The sequence below is a fragment of the Ursus maritimus genome, unplaced genomic scaffold (assembly GCF_017311325.1).
Source record: "Ursus maritimus isolate PB19 unplaced genomic scaffold, ASM1731132v1 scaffold_33, whole genome shotgun sequence".
In the NCBI taxonomy this organism is placed as follows: domain Eukaryota; kingdom Metazoa; phylum Chordata; class Mammalia; order Carnivora; family Ursidae; genus Ursus; species Ursus maritimus.
Window position 1 is genome coordinate 214319 of NW_024425897.1, and position 14162 is coordinate 228480.

The 14162-nt window shown below is 48.9% G+C and overlaps 1 long non-coding RNA gene and 1 pseudogene across 1 annotated transcript in view; one reads left to right on the forward strand and one right to left on the reverse strand.

Annotated features, from left to right (window-relative positions):
- Positions 1 to 9508, reverse strand: part of LOC103669193 — a 23479-nt gene extending 13971 nt beyond the window's left edge. Inside the window, exons 1-2 of the long non-coding RNA XR_570203.2 lie at positions 9404 to 9508; positions 4817 to 5038 (exon numbers count right to left, since the gene is read on the reverse strand). This is a non-coding gene — a long non-coding RNA (uncharacterized LOC103669193). The remainder of the gene's footprint in view (positions 1 to 4816; positions 5039 to 9403) is intronic.
- Positions 9509 to 9747: 239 nt separating this feature from the next.
- Positions 9748 to 12845, forward strand: LOC103669272 (annotated as a pseudogene).
- The last annotated feature ends 1317 nt before the right edge of the window (positions 12846 to 14162 follow it).

A 14162-nucleotide genomic window follows, 5' to 3' on the forward strand; every position in this document is an offset into this window, starting at 1 on the left:
GAAGGAGCTGAAAAGAATTCTGCAATATATTTGCACATCACACTCTTACCCAACCTTCTGGGCTCAACTGGCAATTTTAGTTAGAACTGCTCTAAGAATTTCTCTTAAGGTTTATAGGGCCTTTCTACACTGCATACAGATCCTTTCCTAGGCACGGGTTATAGAGGGCAGTCTTCCCACATTTGGGGTGTTAACACTGCAGCCTCCCTCCTCCCAGAACCTGACTTACTGTTTCTGAAGACACAACTATTTCTAACTCTGCCCCTGGTGGACATTTCTGATAAAAGCCACCATTTCTATTAATCATACAATTACGATAATAAATAGGGAAGACCAAAAATCAACTGGACAAAAGGGCCACAGCTGGCAACTTCAACAGGTGAACTTGGCAATGTAAGTAAATGAGATATTCTACAAGCGATATTTCCATTGGGAATACTCAGTGCCAGTCATTTCCCCAGGAGGGGCTTGTTCAATCAGAGCAGCACATTTTAGAAATGCATGCGACTTTCAGAGAACATACTGAATTTTTTTTTAAAGATTTTATTTATTTATTCGACAGAGATAGAGACAGCCAGCGAGAGAGGGAGCACAAGCAGGGGGATGGAAGAGGAAGAAGCAGGCTCCCAGCGGAGGAGCCCGATGTGGGGCTCGATCCCAGAATGCCAGGATCACGCCCTGAGCCGAAGGCAGACGCTTAACCGCTGTGCCACCCAGGCGCCCCAACATGCTGAATTTTATTCAGCAGCTCTGTGTGCTCACGGCCCAGCTCATGATTCATGAACCTGCTGGAAGCATGGGGAAAAAGGATGCTCAAAGCCAGGGAGCTGTGAGTCCCTCACATGTCATGTTCTATCTGTGCACAATAATCCAGGTTAACAGTCTTCCCTGTTAAAAGCAATATGGGATCGTTTTGTTAAGTAAACCCTCTCACACAAAATTAGAGAAGTCCATTTCAGATATTGGGCTATGAAGCAGCAATAAAGTGCAAAAATCCAATACATTTGTTTAAAAAGGGCAGCAGGGCACCCAGATAAGAGGCTAACTAAACAAGTTTTTCCCGACATTGCAAGTGTGCCTTCCCCATTTCGTACCCAGGGAATTCTTCCTAGAATCACACATCCTGGAGTTTCAGCTTCAGCTGCTGACACAGACGAATGAAAGAACTTCAAAATAATAACAAGAAACACAGTTCTTTGGCAGTAAAATTAATGTGTTAGCGCTTAAAAAAATAAAAAACCGAGGAGAGGAAATGAGATGTTAACCCGTAAAAGATGCAGCCTCGGATGAGAGCGCAACATGGGACCCCTGAGTTATCTGACCTTGGCATTTAGCATCAGAAATGTGACAAAGTACAGATCCCGGCACTTTGTGGTACTTGTGGTAGTGGAGGGAGAGCCTGGTGTCTTTCCACATTGGGTGGGAATACCAAGGCTCTTACTGACAAATGGAGGGTGCTTCCAAACTTCTGTGGACTATGTATTTGGGACAGGTTTTATCTGGGACAGGTTTTTTTTCCTGCTCAGTTTTGTTTCTATTTGTTCCTTTCACATTCTGCCTTGGGACGTCATTTAATCATTCATTCATTTGTTCCTCTTCATCTGTTCTGGTGGGCACTGAGCCTACTGGAGGGGGCAAGGGAAGAGACATCCAAAGATTCTAAACCCAGTTAACCGTCTGACTCTTGGTTTCGGCTCAGGTCCTGATCTCAGGGTCGTGAGATGGAGCTCCCGAGTCGGGCTCAAAACTCAGCTGGGAGTCTGCTTGTCCCTCTCCCTCTGCTCCTCCCCCAGCTCTCTCTCTCTCTCACACACACAAATAAATAAAATAGTTTTTTAAAAAGCGAAAAACAAAGACAAAGTAAATTTATAGTTCAAAGTCATATAACTGCCACGTAGCCTTGACTAGAACACACAGGTTAACCACACAGCTATCTCCAACCAGAAGCCTTAAGCCCGGAGGAGACGGTGGCCCTGCAGGTTCTGGTCAAGAATAAAGTCAAGAGTCAAAAATGTAACAAGGCAAGCAAACTCATATTCCAACCTTCCCACCCCCTCATTAACATTATGAGACCCAGAGGTGTTTTGACTTTCCCGGCTCCGGCACAACGCCCAGAGCAAATGGTAGGAAAGTAGGGTTAGCTGCAGTTTCCATATACAGACATGACGAGGGCCAGCAGGTATCTTCTTACACTAAAGCTACCCACTTTCCTCCCTGACAAGGGCTAAGGAATAAATGGACACAGTCAGGAGGCTATCTGCATGCCAGAGTTGGAGACTAGAAGGGAATACGCACCTGTTTAGAGTACCAGAACCAAAAGAGGTTATCTGGCCTCTGGAACAAAATCTGACAAACAGAATGTTAGTGCACACATTTAGGGAGTAGCCTATGCTATCAAAGGAATTTATCTTAGAGTCTTTAACCATAATAAGCCACTTGTACAAATGCCAACTAGAAATCACTGAGAAAAGAAAGGAATGGCTCTCTGAAAGGTAAAAAAAAAAAACAAAAAGAAAACAAAGCAATAAACTGATTTAAGATCAATGATCCTCTAAAAACAGTGACTTGGAAGACTTGAACGGCATCTGCAAGAGGCATCACAGAGAGGTTGCAAGACAAGATGTGACATATGTGAGCATGTGTCTCTGCCTCTATAAGCATATTACACCCATCTCTGTATCTCTGAGCTGGAGCTGCCCGTGGCTGGAACTACAGGTAAGCTTGGTTTCCATTTTGCACATTGGACTCTTCTGGCTTTTCTGCAAAGACTATGCATTTATTGTGAAGTTATGAAAAACAAGTCTTTTCCCACTTAAATAAGCATATTTATTCCAACCACTTCCCATCCAGAAAATATTTCCTGCTTACCTGCTACAGCCATGATAGGCCAGGAGCAGGGTTTGGGATGAGATTAATGGAGAGACAGAGAGCTGTCCCCCTTGGGTAGTGGTACAACGGGCAGAATGTATATGGAAAGAGGTCATTTCAATAGTAACACGGGTTCTTATCCCTAAATCTCAGGTCCTGCCTATATTTATGAAACTCTGTCCTAGCTCCGGCTCCACACAGAGACAGGAAGCAGCAGGGAAGTTGTTGGACCATTAATAAAAGAAGGTATTTTGGGGGTGGTGAAGAATTAGCAGCAGGCATTTGGCAAGGAAGCTTGGAGAAAAGCCATGCCTTTTAAAGGCAGCTGAAAACAGAAGCATGAGCGATCGCAAAGCAAAAGTTTAAGCAATTTCTGCAAATAGTAATACAAAGCTTCCTACAAATAAAGCCGATTAATGTGGGACAAGGTGAGTCCAGAATTGGCAGATGTGAAGGAAAGAAGCACTCTCTGAATAAACTTAGAGAGTTTTCATCAGTTCCTTGTACAGGAAGAATTATATGGCAGGTCAGAGCTTGGTATGCACAGTGGGAAGACCTAGGTTGACAAACTTCTCTGCCACACAGATGACAATGTACATTGGCAACTACTCCCTCTCCCCATATTCTGATCTAGTCGATATTGATCATATTAGTTGCTACCTCCCATGTCCATTATGAGGAATGCATGAGAAAATGTACACAAATCCCTTCCCAGAAAGCCTGGTTCAGTGAATCAGTGAAACAGGTTAGAAATGGTTACTGGAGTCTCACTTTACAGTATCCGTAGTTGTTTAATTCTGATCGTGTTTATGTTAGTAATATAGTAAGTTCTATAGATGTCATTTCTCTTCTTACATTCTCAAAATCTCAAAAGAAACCCTCCACTTAAGGGGCACCTGAGTGGCTCAGTCAGTTGAGCATCTGACTCTTGGTTTCAGCTCAGGTTGTGATCTCAGAGTCATGATCTCAGGGTCATGAGGTTGGCCCCCACGTCAGGCTCCTCACTCAGCTCAGAGTCTATTTGAAATTCTCTCTCCCTCTCCCTCTGCCCCTCCTGTTCATTCTCTCTCTCTCTCACTCTCTCTCTCTCAAATAAATAAATATATGTTTTTTTAAAAACCTCTCCACTTAAGGTCACTGCCACCCATCTGTTCTATAAGTAACAATGAGGACAGCCACCATGCCTTGGCTGTTCACTCCTCACTTTCTCCCCCAGAAAAATACAAGTTTTTAGCCCCCATTTTAGTCGGATGCTGTGACCGAGAGTCCAAAAGAGCAGGAATTCAACAGCCATCACTCCAGTCTGCCCGCCTCCTGCCTCAGCTGCCCCTTCCAGGACCATCATTGACAAGGGGAAAGATGCTGTCTCCAAGAGATATGGCTCCTTCCCGGGTCTGCAGACTGTTTGTCCCAGTTCAGTGCCTGAGAACCGCAAGGTTCTCAACATGCAGTTTGAATGAGGGAAGAAGGAAAGAAGAGATGGCTGTGTGTACGGAGTGAATGATTGATGAATGCGTGGATGGGTGGATGGATAATTGATGGATGGGTAGATGAGTAGGCAAAGTGATGGATCATGGATAAGTTGGTATTTGGATGTGTGAACAGATGGACAGGTGGGTGGGTGGGTAGATCCCAACCATGAGAAACACAGACCCTTGGCGCCTGGCAGCTCTGCGCAAAGCAGCAACTGAACCCAACACTTGGGTTCTGATGGTGATGCTGACCCAAGTGTGACCTTGGGGCTGTCATTACCTCAATGTCTCTAAGCCTTGTCCCCTCACAGGCAACCAAGATGTGGGTCAGTACCTGCCCTGCCCACCTCACCAGCTCAGCTGTTCGGAAGTCAACTGAAAGGATAGCAGGCATGAAGGTGCTTTCGGAACTCTAGAAGGCTTCCCAGGTGCACTCTAGGTGTGGAAGGACCTTGCAGGTCATTGAGCTGACTCACCCTGGAGTTGGATCACAGCTTGTGGGAAGAGCCTGAGCTTGTAGCCTGGACAGACCTGGATTCTAGTCCTGACTCCACCACTTCCCAAGTGCATGACCTTGAGCAGGTGACTGTCTTCTCCATGTCCTCCTCTGTGATGTGCAGGTGATGATAGTGACAGCCATCCCTCAGGGCTGTGTAAGGATTCAGGGGGATAATTCTGGAAAGTGCTCAGCATAGCACCTGGCAGGGGTAAAATAATGGATCTGAGGTCTGCTGTCTGGAGTCACAAAAAAGAGGCCCAACTGCCCCCTCCCCACAATAGGATGCTCTGGAGACCCAAAGTATTCTAGGGTATCTAACTCAGGAGTTCACAAAACCCTGAAATGTATCTGTATAAATGTGCATTGTGCAGAAAGGCTCAGGGCTTTGGGCAGAAAGAGACCATGACCCATTGAGAGTTAACCACATTGATCTAATCTACAACCCTCATTTAGGAAACTGAGACCAGAGGCTCACCCAAGAGTTCTTTGTGGGTCAGGGGACAGCAAAGCACACAGGGATTCAGTCCACTGTGAGAACTTCCCTGCCCAGGAGCAGGGCCCTGCCTTGGAACACAGGCCTGAGATAGTATTACTGCCACCTGGAAGCAGCATACACCAGGCAGAGGCTTCCGGGTCTAGGGGGAGTGGGGATAGAAACAGCAGGGGCCACCATTTAGATGGAGCAATAAGATTGTGGGCGAATTTCAACTTCCTTTTTAAATTTGTCTCTCAAAGTTGTTATAAGAGGGCTTGAACAACAAAGTAAAGTTGAGGGAGAAAGAGGTAGCGGCTTGTGGAAAAACAACTCAACCCGCTCCCCAGGGGACCTGCAGTTCTAGTTCATGAGCTCCTGTTAACAAAAACCAACAAAACCAGAGTGTGAAACAAAAAGGGTTTCTCAAACACAAGTGTGACGGGGGAGTCGGCCAGAGGACGTGGAGCGGAGAATCCAGGAAGGGGATTGCTGAGCCTGGAAGAGATTTCTCTCCTATTTCAGGGCCATCCTAGCAGACAGATTTGGGCACCTCTGGAGGTGGAGGTGGGGGGGTCCAAACTCCAGGCCCAGGTGGAGGCAACAGGATGTAGACGCAAGACAGGAACACAGGTGTCAGCTCAGCCTAAGGAAGAATCACCTTGTTTGTTTTCAGAGGTCCTCTGAAAATAGAGTTTGTTGGTCTTGCTCTTTAGTTTTAAAATAATAAGTGCTCACTGTCAACAACATGAGAAGTACAGAAAAACAAACCAGAGGGGAAAAAACCACCCTTCGCACTGCACCCAGAAGAGCCACTGCTGATTTGATGGATCTCCTTCTATTTTAATCCTATTTTCATTGTAAAGTGTAACAACCACAAAATAAGTAAAATGCATCTGTAAGTTTAATAAGTAACAATAGCAGGGGTGAAGCTGCGCAACGTGGTGAATGTACCAGGCGACCCAGTTGTTCCTTTGCAACGGTGAACTCTCTATAATGTGGACTGTTCATTAATCAGCCTCGTGGGCTCGGAACATGCCCAGGACCTCAGCGGCCCCCGGCTTAACCGTCCCTTCACTCTTTCCCGTGGTTTTATGGCCCCTGTGTGCCCTTGCACCAGTATTTCTCAGCTCCGCCTGGTTGGAACTTCCCATAGATCCAGTGGAACCGCGCGTGTTCTCCGTCTCCACCCGGCGTCTGCACCGTCCGGCCCCGCTGACCTGACGAGGCTCCTGTGCTCGCCTGGCACGGACGAGCCACCACCCGGCCGCTCCCGGTCCTGGGCGACACTGGGCACGGCTGCCCCCGGAGCCGACACCCCTGCTGCCCGGAGTGAGGCTTTCTCCGGGGCCCTGGCGCCATGCAGCACGTTGTTTTCATTTGTTCTCTTTTTAAAAATAGAGACAGCTTAGTTTTTTCCTAATTACAAAACAAAATCCAAAGACTCTTTTAAAAGAAAACAGAAGAAAAGCATAGAGAAGCTGCCAGCACAGCCTGGAGATGGTGCTGGTCGTATCTGGTGTACGTCCTTCCAGGCCTGACGTCGCATTCCACATGGACAACAAATAGATGAGAGATGGTAGACGGCAGACGGGAGACGAGAGACAGAAGATAGATGAGAGATGACTGATGGACGATAGACAGACGACGGACAAGATATGATAGATGACGGACGAGAGCTAGATGGAGGGTTTCTCTTGTCAGCGAACAGCACAGCCACAGGGGTGCGGAAACCTGAGCGTGCATCACACGGTGGGCCTGAGGTTCTAATGACACTCAGGCAGCCTGTCCCGGGTCCCACCAGCGCCACTGTTCCATACAAGACAGAGCCACTGCTCTGGTCTCCATCCCTGTGCGCAAGTCCCACCACAGACTTCAGGTTGACCTTCACCGCATGGATCAAGGTCATGCCTGTCTAAGGCTTGGGAAGCACGTTATAGACCAACTTCCAGAAAAGCAGCACATACCACCCCCCCAGCCCTCAGAGCCCGGAAGTCCCGCCTGGATCCTGAGGAAGGCACAGCCGGGACGTGGACAGAGAGGCACCCAAGGGCGCTGCCTTCCCACTGGTCCCACTCCGACCTCAGCTCTGCTCTGAGGCAGGGGGCAGAGGGGGACTCTGAGGCCTCTTCCCAGCAACTTGGGGCACCCGCCACGTGGTGGCCCCTCCTCAGGAGGTCTCAGACCCCTCTCCCCAGTGATTACTCTGTGTCTCCTTGGCAGCACCGAGCCCCAGGTGGGAGGAGAAGGCTCAGGGCTGTGAGCTTGGCCTCTGGCTGCTCTGAGGGGGCTGGGAGGGTATGCGTGCTGGAATGGGGGGCTGTGGGCCTGGGTCTGTGGAACCTACATGTGTGGGGCTCTGGGAAGGCACCAGAAGCCCTGCTGGTGGTCCCCACAGTCAGGGCCCAAGAAAGGGATTTGGTCCCCTCTGCCCCAGATAACACACAGCCCCTCCGTTTCTGAGGCCGGAGACCCATCTGGCCTTCTCGGGGAGGCTGCCCTTGATGTGGAGGTTGGAGGGGAGACCTCCAGCAGCAGGGCCTGTTGCCTCCGCCCTGGTGGGAGGGTCTCAGAGCCTGGGCTGTCAGGCCCATCAGGGGTCCCAGCTGCCCAGTCCAGTTGTCCCAGGAGCCAGAGGGAGTTTGAAGGGGGTTGCTGGAGAAGAGCAGGGACCTTAGAGACTGGGCTCCACCCACTCGGTTTTCACAGGAGAAACTGAGGCCTGCAGGTAACAAAGGACTTGCTCAGGTCACACTGTAAGCCTGGCCACCAGACTCAAGGTCAGTGCTCTCTTCCACGTGGCACTCACAAGCCGTTGGCCCTGAGGCCCCCCTCTCCCCTGGCCTCCACCTCTGTGAGCTGTACCCTGAGACTCAGCATTAACTACTCTGAGCTGAAGATCCCTCAATGTCAGCACTCAAGTCCAGAAAGTCAGCATTCCCCATTCCAGGCCTCCCGGCCTCAGGGTCCTCTCTGGTCTACAGGCCCCAGTCTGGCTTAGCTCATGCAAACCCAGTGCCTACCTGCCTGCCTTCCTCTGGGCCTACAGAGCTGAAACACATTCAAGACTGAAAATCACAGCCCAGTCTCTCAGCTTCTCACTCAAGATCCTTCCAGCCGACCCCAGGCTCAGGGCCAATGCCCACAGGGAGCCCCGTGTGATCTTTCCGCGAGCGGGTCTCTGTCCCACCTGGAGCAGACAGCACACAAGGGGACCCCGGAATGATGTCTGGTGCTTATGTGTTGTGAGCACGAAGGATGCCCAGTGTCTGAGTGAAAAAGCAGTCCCCTCCTACAGGCCTTCCTTCCAGGCCTCACACCTTACATCTCAGGTCCGTTCTGACAAGCCAGCCCCTCCCCGCCCAGCACTCCCCCAGCCCAAAGGGCCTCAGGTGTGTCCTCGCAGAGAGCAGCTCAGGCCTGTCAGGAGCTGACCCCAGGAGAAGGATGGCCAAGGGGTTGGGAACCCAGCCAGGCGGGTGCACTGTGGGTGCACAGTGGTGATCCCCCACATAGGGGATGTCACCACCTCCCCTGACTGTCTTCCATGGGCCATAAGGGAGATGTCCTGGCTGCATTTCTGGTCAACATATCCTGAGTGTCCCTGTACAGTGCAACACACACATACACACACACACTCACACATTCGCACATGCACACACAAGTCACACACCCTCACGCTCACTAGTGCTCACACATTCACAGTCACTCCGGTGCACGCACCAAAGCTCGAATTGACAGCACCCGCTAGTGGCTGCTGTTGTCACTTCTCTAAAAGGTCCCAGTCTAACCAGTAATAACCATAGGGATGTTCATCAGAAATCCCAGATGCCCAAGTCTGGGAAGATCATTCTGTCCTTTCACAGAGACGGATGTGACTACACAGCAGGTAACATGGAAGCCTGGCCCCTCTCAGACCAGTGTTCTCGCCCTCTTCCCCAAAGCCTAGGTACTCAGATTCCAGCTCATTCCAGTTCCCAGGGTCTTGCTAGAGTCCTCCCAGGGAGGGACTGGGGCAGAGGAGTTGAGGGTCTCATACTCCCACCTCCCTCACACGCAAAGTGCATGACCCACCATGAGGGAAGAAGGTACCTTGGGGAAGAGGAATTTCCAGACCAGAGGGTCCCTGAGAGCAGTGTCCTCTGTGCTAGATGGGGCGGAGTTGGGAGGGGAGGCGGCTGCACTTTACAGAAACCCAAAAATACCAAGAACACTGATATAGACCTGCCACGTAGAAGCAACACATGCTAACGTGTGGTCAACTAGCTCACGCCTTTTACTAAGAGAAGAAAACCAACTGGTCATGCTGGACTCCCCTTGTTTCCACCCCAAGTCCCATGCTTTTCCTACTTCCTGGAAAGAAAACGAGCACCATTCACTCCCCAGGTAGAAACTGATCTGCTCTGAAGACTGGCATTGCTGTAGGACCTGGGGACATGGCTGTGCCCTCAGAGACCAAGTCCCGGAGCAAAGTTCCTGTGGGTGACAGAGGCCAGAACAAACAACACGTTCTGCTGTAACATGTGGTGTGATGAGTTCCTGAGGGAAAGGAAGGGGTTAAGGGGGAGAGAGTGACAACTGTGGGTTTGGGTGGATGGTCAGGAGAGGCCACCCCTGAAGGAAGTGAGAGGACCAGCCCAGGAAGGTGCTTGGGGAAGAGTGCTCCCTGGAGAAGGAACAGTGAGTGCAAAGGCCCTGGGGTTGGGTGTACCCTGCCGAGTTGCAGGAATAGCAAGAAGGCCAGTGTGGCCCCATCCCAGGAAGGGCAGGGAGGCAGGAGAGGGAGGCTGCATGTCCCTGGGGCCTTGCAGCAAACGCTGAGCACCTTGCGTTTTGTCCCAAGTTTTCAAATGTACCCGAAAATCACGCCGACATATATTGCTCCTACACATATCCTAACTTCCTACACGGATAATGGCTGGGATGTAACCTGTGAGCTGGATGGCTCGGAGTGAATAGACAGCGCGGTACTGGCCACCCCGGTAGATGGATGGACGTTGGGGCAGTTCCGGTTCCTCCTTCACAAACACTGGCCCAGAGAACCCGGGCGCGCCCCCGGTGCACAAACCAGTGCTTGGGGGAGGGGGGTCACACCAGACCTGGAACCGCAGGAGCACAGGGCGTCTGTATTCTGCGGGGACTGCGGGGACACGGGGCGTCTATGGTCACTTTTACTCTGAGCTGCAGCCGGCTCTCCCGAGCAGCCGGACTCATTTGCAGCCCTGCGACAGGCCACGGCCCCGTTCCCCACGTTCCCTTCCTTCCTTGTGTTGTTGACACCGAGGCTTGCTGCCCCGGCGGCGCGCACCCCCCGGAGGCACTGAGAACCCAGGTAAAGCCCCTTGGCGTCATTCGGCGGTCACTAAGCCCCGCCACCCTGGTCCCCATTCTGCCCTGCCTAGTGCGACCCTGGACTCTCGAGCCTCAGTTTCCCCTGGCGTCACTCGGAGGTCCCTGAGCCCACCCCACCGTTCTGGTCTCCCCTTGTTTGGGTCTGCGCGCGCCGGAGCCCCACCCTCCTCTTCTAGCGGGGGGACAGAGACCCCTGGTGGCCGAGGAGGTCCATAGCAGGGACCCCGCTAGGTCACCTCCTGGGTTAGGGAAAGGAAGACCAGGTTCTAGGGCCCCCAAGGACAAAGAGGGAGAATTCTGAGTGGGCAATGGAGGGAACCAGGCCCTTCTTGATTGTAACCTTGAGGATGCCCGGATGAGGGGGAAGGAGAAGAGCACTCATCTCAAGCAAGAGGATCTGAGCTTCTTTTAATTAGAATCAGTTTCCACGGCTTCTGCCCCCCCCCCCAAAAGGTACAGGTATTTTGCACCTTGAACCAGTTCTCAGGGGAATTTACCAATCGATTTGGGAAAAATTAACATCCTACCGCATTGAATCTTTCAATCCATCAATATCTTCTCCTTCTTCCATTAATAGATTTTAATAATTCTCAAGGAAGGCAGCCAGACCTGTGCCGGAACCATATTTTGCAACCAGTATGACAATGATGTCATGGTTTGGAGGGAATCCTCAGGGCAAGATTCATCAAATTGGGTATGCAGTGGAAGCTGTCAAACAAGGTTCAGCCACAGTTGGCCTGAAATCAAAAACCCATGCAGTGTTGGTTGCACTGAAGAGAGCACACTCAGAGCTTGTAACTCTTCAGAAAAAAAAATTCTCAATGTTGACAACCATATTGGTATCTCAATTGCAGGACTTACTGTGGCTGCTAGACTGTTCTGTAATTTTATCCGGCAGAAGTGTTTGGATTCCAGATTTGTATTTGACAGACCTCTTTCTGTGTCTTGTCTTGCATCTCTAATTGGAAGCAAGACCCAGATACCAACACAATATGGCCGGAGACCATATGGTGCTGGGCAGCTTATTGCTGGTTGTGATGCTGTGGTCCCTCACATTTTCCAAACCTGTCCATCCATCAACTATTTTGACTGTAGAGCTTTGTCCATTGGAGCCCATTCTCAGTCAGCTTATACTTACTTGGAAAGACATATGTCTGGGTTTATGGAGTACAGTTTGAATGAACTGGTTAAACATGGTCTGCGTGCCTTACAAGGGACATATTCCTGCAAAACAGGACGTAACTACAAAGAATGTTTCCATTGGAATTGTTGTTAAAGACTTGGAGTTTACAGCTTATGATGATGATGATGATATATCTCCATTCCTGGAAGGTCCTGAAGAAAAACCACAGAGACAGGCTCAGCCTGCTTACCCCACTGACAGAGCTGCAGAAAAGGCTGATGAACCAATGGAACATTAAGTCACAAACCTGTCTATATGTGTGTTATCAAGTCTGTAAGAATGCAGGAGCACACATGGATGACACTATCTGCATACTTTGAACCAAAAGATGCAAGGTGGTCTTATGGTATGTTTTAGGAATCAGTCCAGATGGGTTTTTTCCCAAGAAACTTGTCTGAAACCATATAACGGTATGCATTTTTCTTCAAGAGGGTCTAAAAAATCATTTTCTAGAAAGTACAGTTATCTGCACTAATGTTTTTACATGAAGAACATAGTGTCTTTGTGGTTTTAAAGACAACTGTGAAATAAAATTGTTTCACCTGCCTGTGGGGGGGAAAATGCTCAACGAAGTTGTATGTAGACTTTTTCCCATAGACAGATGGCTTGGACATCTCTTTAGATTAATCCCTACTTAACTGACATTTTTAATGCAGTTGTAAATTCTATCCTTCTTAAATGTCATTTTCTATTCATTGGCTGATATACAGAGATACAGTACATTTCTATATTTGAAATTGGATCTGGTAAATTTACTACACTTTTTTATGGGTTCTAGTAATTTATCTGTACATTCTATGGGACTTGCTACATACTTAAACATAATATCTGTGAATAACAGCAATGTTCTTACTGTTTTCTCAATTCTTATATACATTTCATTTCTTTGCCTTGCTTACTCTCTCCGCTGGTACAGTAACAGAGGTGCAACGTCGGGGAGAATAGTGGGCATCCTTGTCACAAAAGGACTGTTTGTTTGTTTGTTTGTTTGTTTTTAAAGATTTTATTTATTTATTTGACACAGAGAGAGAGAACCAGAGAGAGGGAACACAAGCAGAGGGAGTGGGAGAGGAAGCAGCAGGCTCATAGCAGAGGAGCCTGATGTGGGGACTCGATCCTGGGACTCCGGGATCACGCCCTGAGCCGAAGGCAGACGCTGAACGACTGAGCCACCCAGGCACCCCACAAAGGGATGTTTTTAAACATTACATTATAAAACATGATGCCTGGCATAAGATTCTCTCATAGATGAAGAAAGTTCTAGGGGCACCAGGATGGCTCAGTTGGTTGAGCACCAGACTCTTGATTTCCAGCTCAGGTCATGATCTCAGGGTCATGAGATCAACCGGGAGCCCTGATCCCTGCATGGGGCTCTGCACTCAGCTCAGCGGGGAGTCTGCTTGAGATTCTCATTCCCTCTGACCTTTCCTCCACTCATGCACGCGCTCACTCTGTAACTTTCTCTCTCTCTCCAATGAATAAATAAATCTTAAAACAAAGTGCTGTTATAGTCCTTGTGTGATGGGTCTATTAAAGTCAATTGTTGGATTTTATTCAAAAGAAAAATACTTTTTCTGAGTTTTATTATACAGTGTTTTTTTTTTAATGTTGCAAATTTGCATAGATTTTTCTAGTGTCGAGCCAATCTTGCCTTCTTGGAATGCATGAATCAGACTTGTCCTTTATGTGGTATCCGCACTATAGCTGGAATTCAGTGTGATAATATTTTGTTTAGAATGTTTGCATCTGGGGCGCCTGGGTAGCGCAGTCGTTAAGCGTCTGCCTTCGGCTCAGGGTGTGATCCCGGCGTTCTGGGATCGAGTCCCACATCGGGCTCCTCCGCTGGGAGACTGCTTTCCTCTCCCACTCCCCCTGCTGTGTTCCCTCTCTCGCTGGCTGTCTCTCTGTCACATAAATAAAATATTTTTTAATAAATGTTTGCATCTATATTCCTGAGTGAGAGAAAGCTGTAATCCTCCTTTTGCTGCCCTTGTCAGGCTTCACAATCTAGGTTGTGTTAGTTTTTTTATAAAATGAGACAATGTTTATCCTGCAAAAGAATTGTTTTCTTCTCTGGAAGAATTTGTGTAAGATTAGAATTGCTTACCAGTGAAGCTCTCTGAGCCAGTTTTCATTGTGGGAAAGTTTTCGGCCACTGATTCAATGACTTTAGAAGAACTGAGATTTTCTATTTCTCCTTGAGTCAAATATCCATGTTGGATTAGATTTTTCTAGGAATGTTCTCATTTCATCTCAAATGATTCGCATTATGCTGTTAGAAGACTGTCATTTTCCACTTTGGGTATTCCATGACCG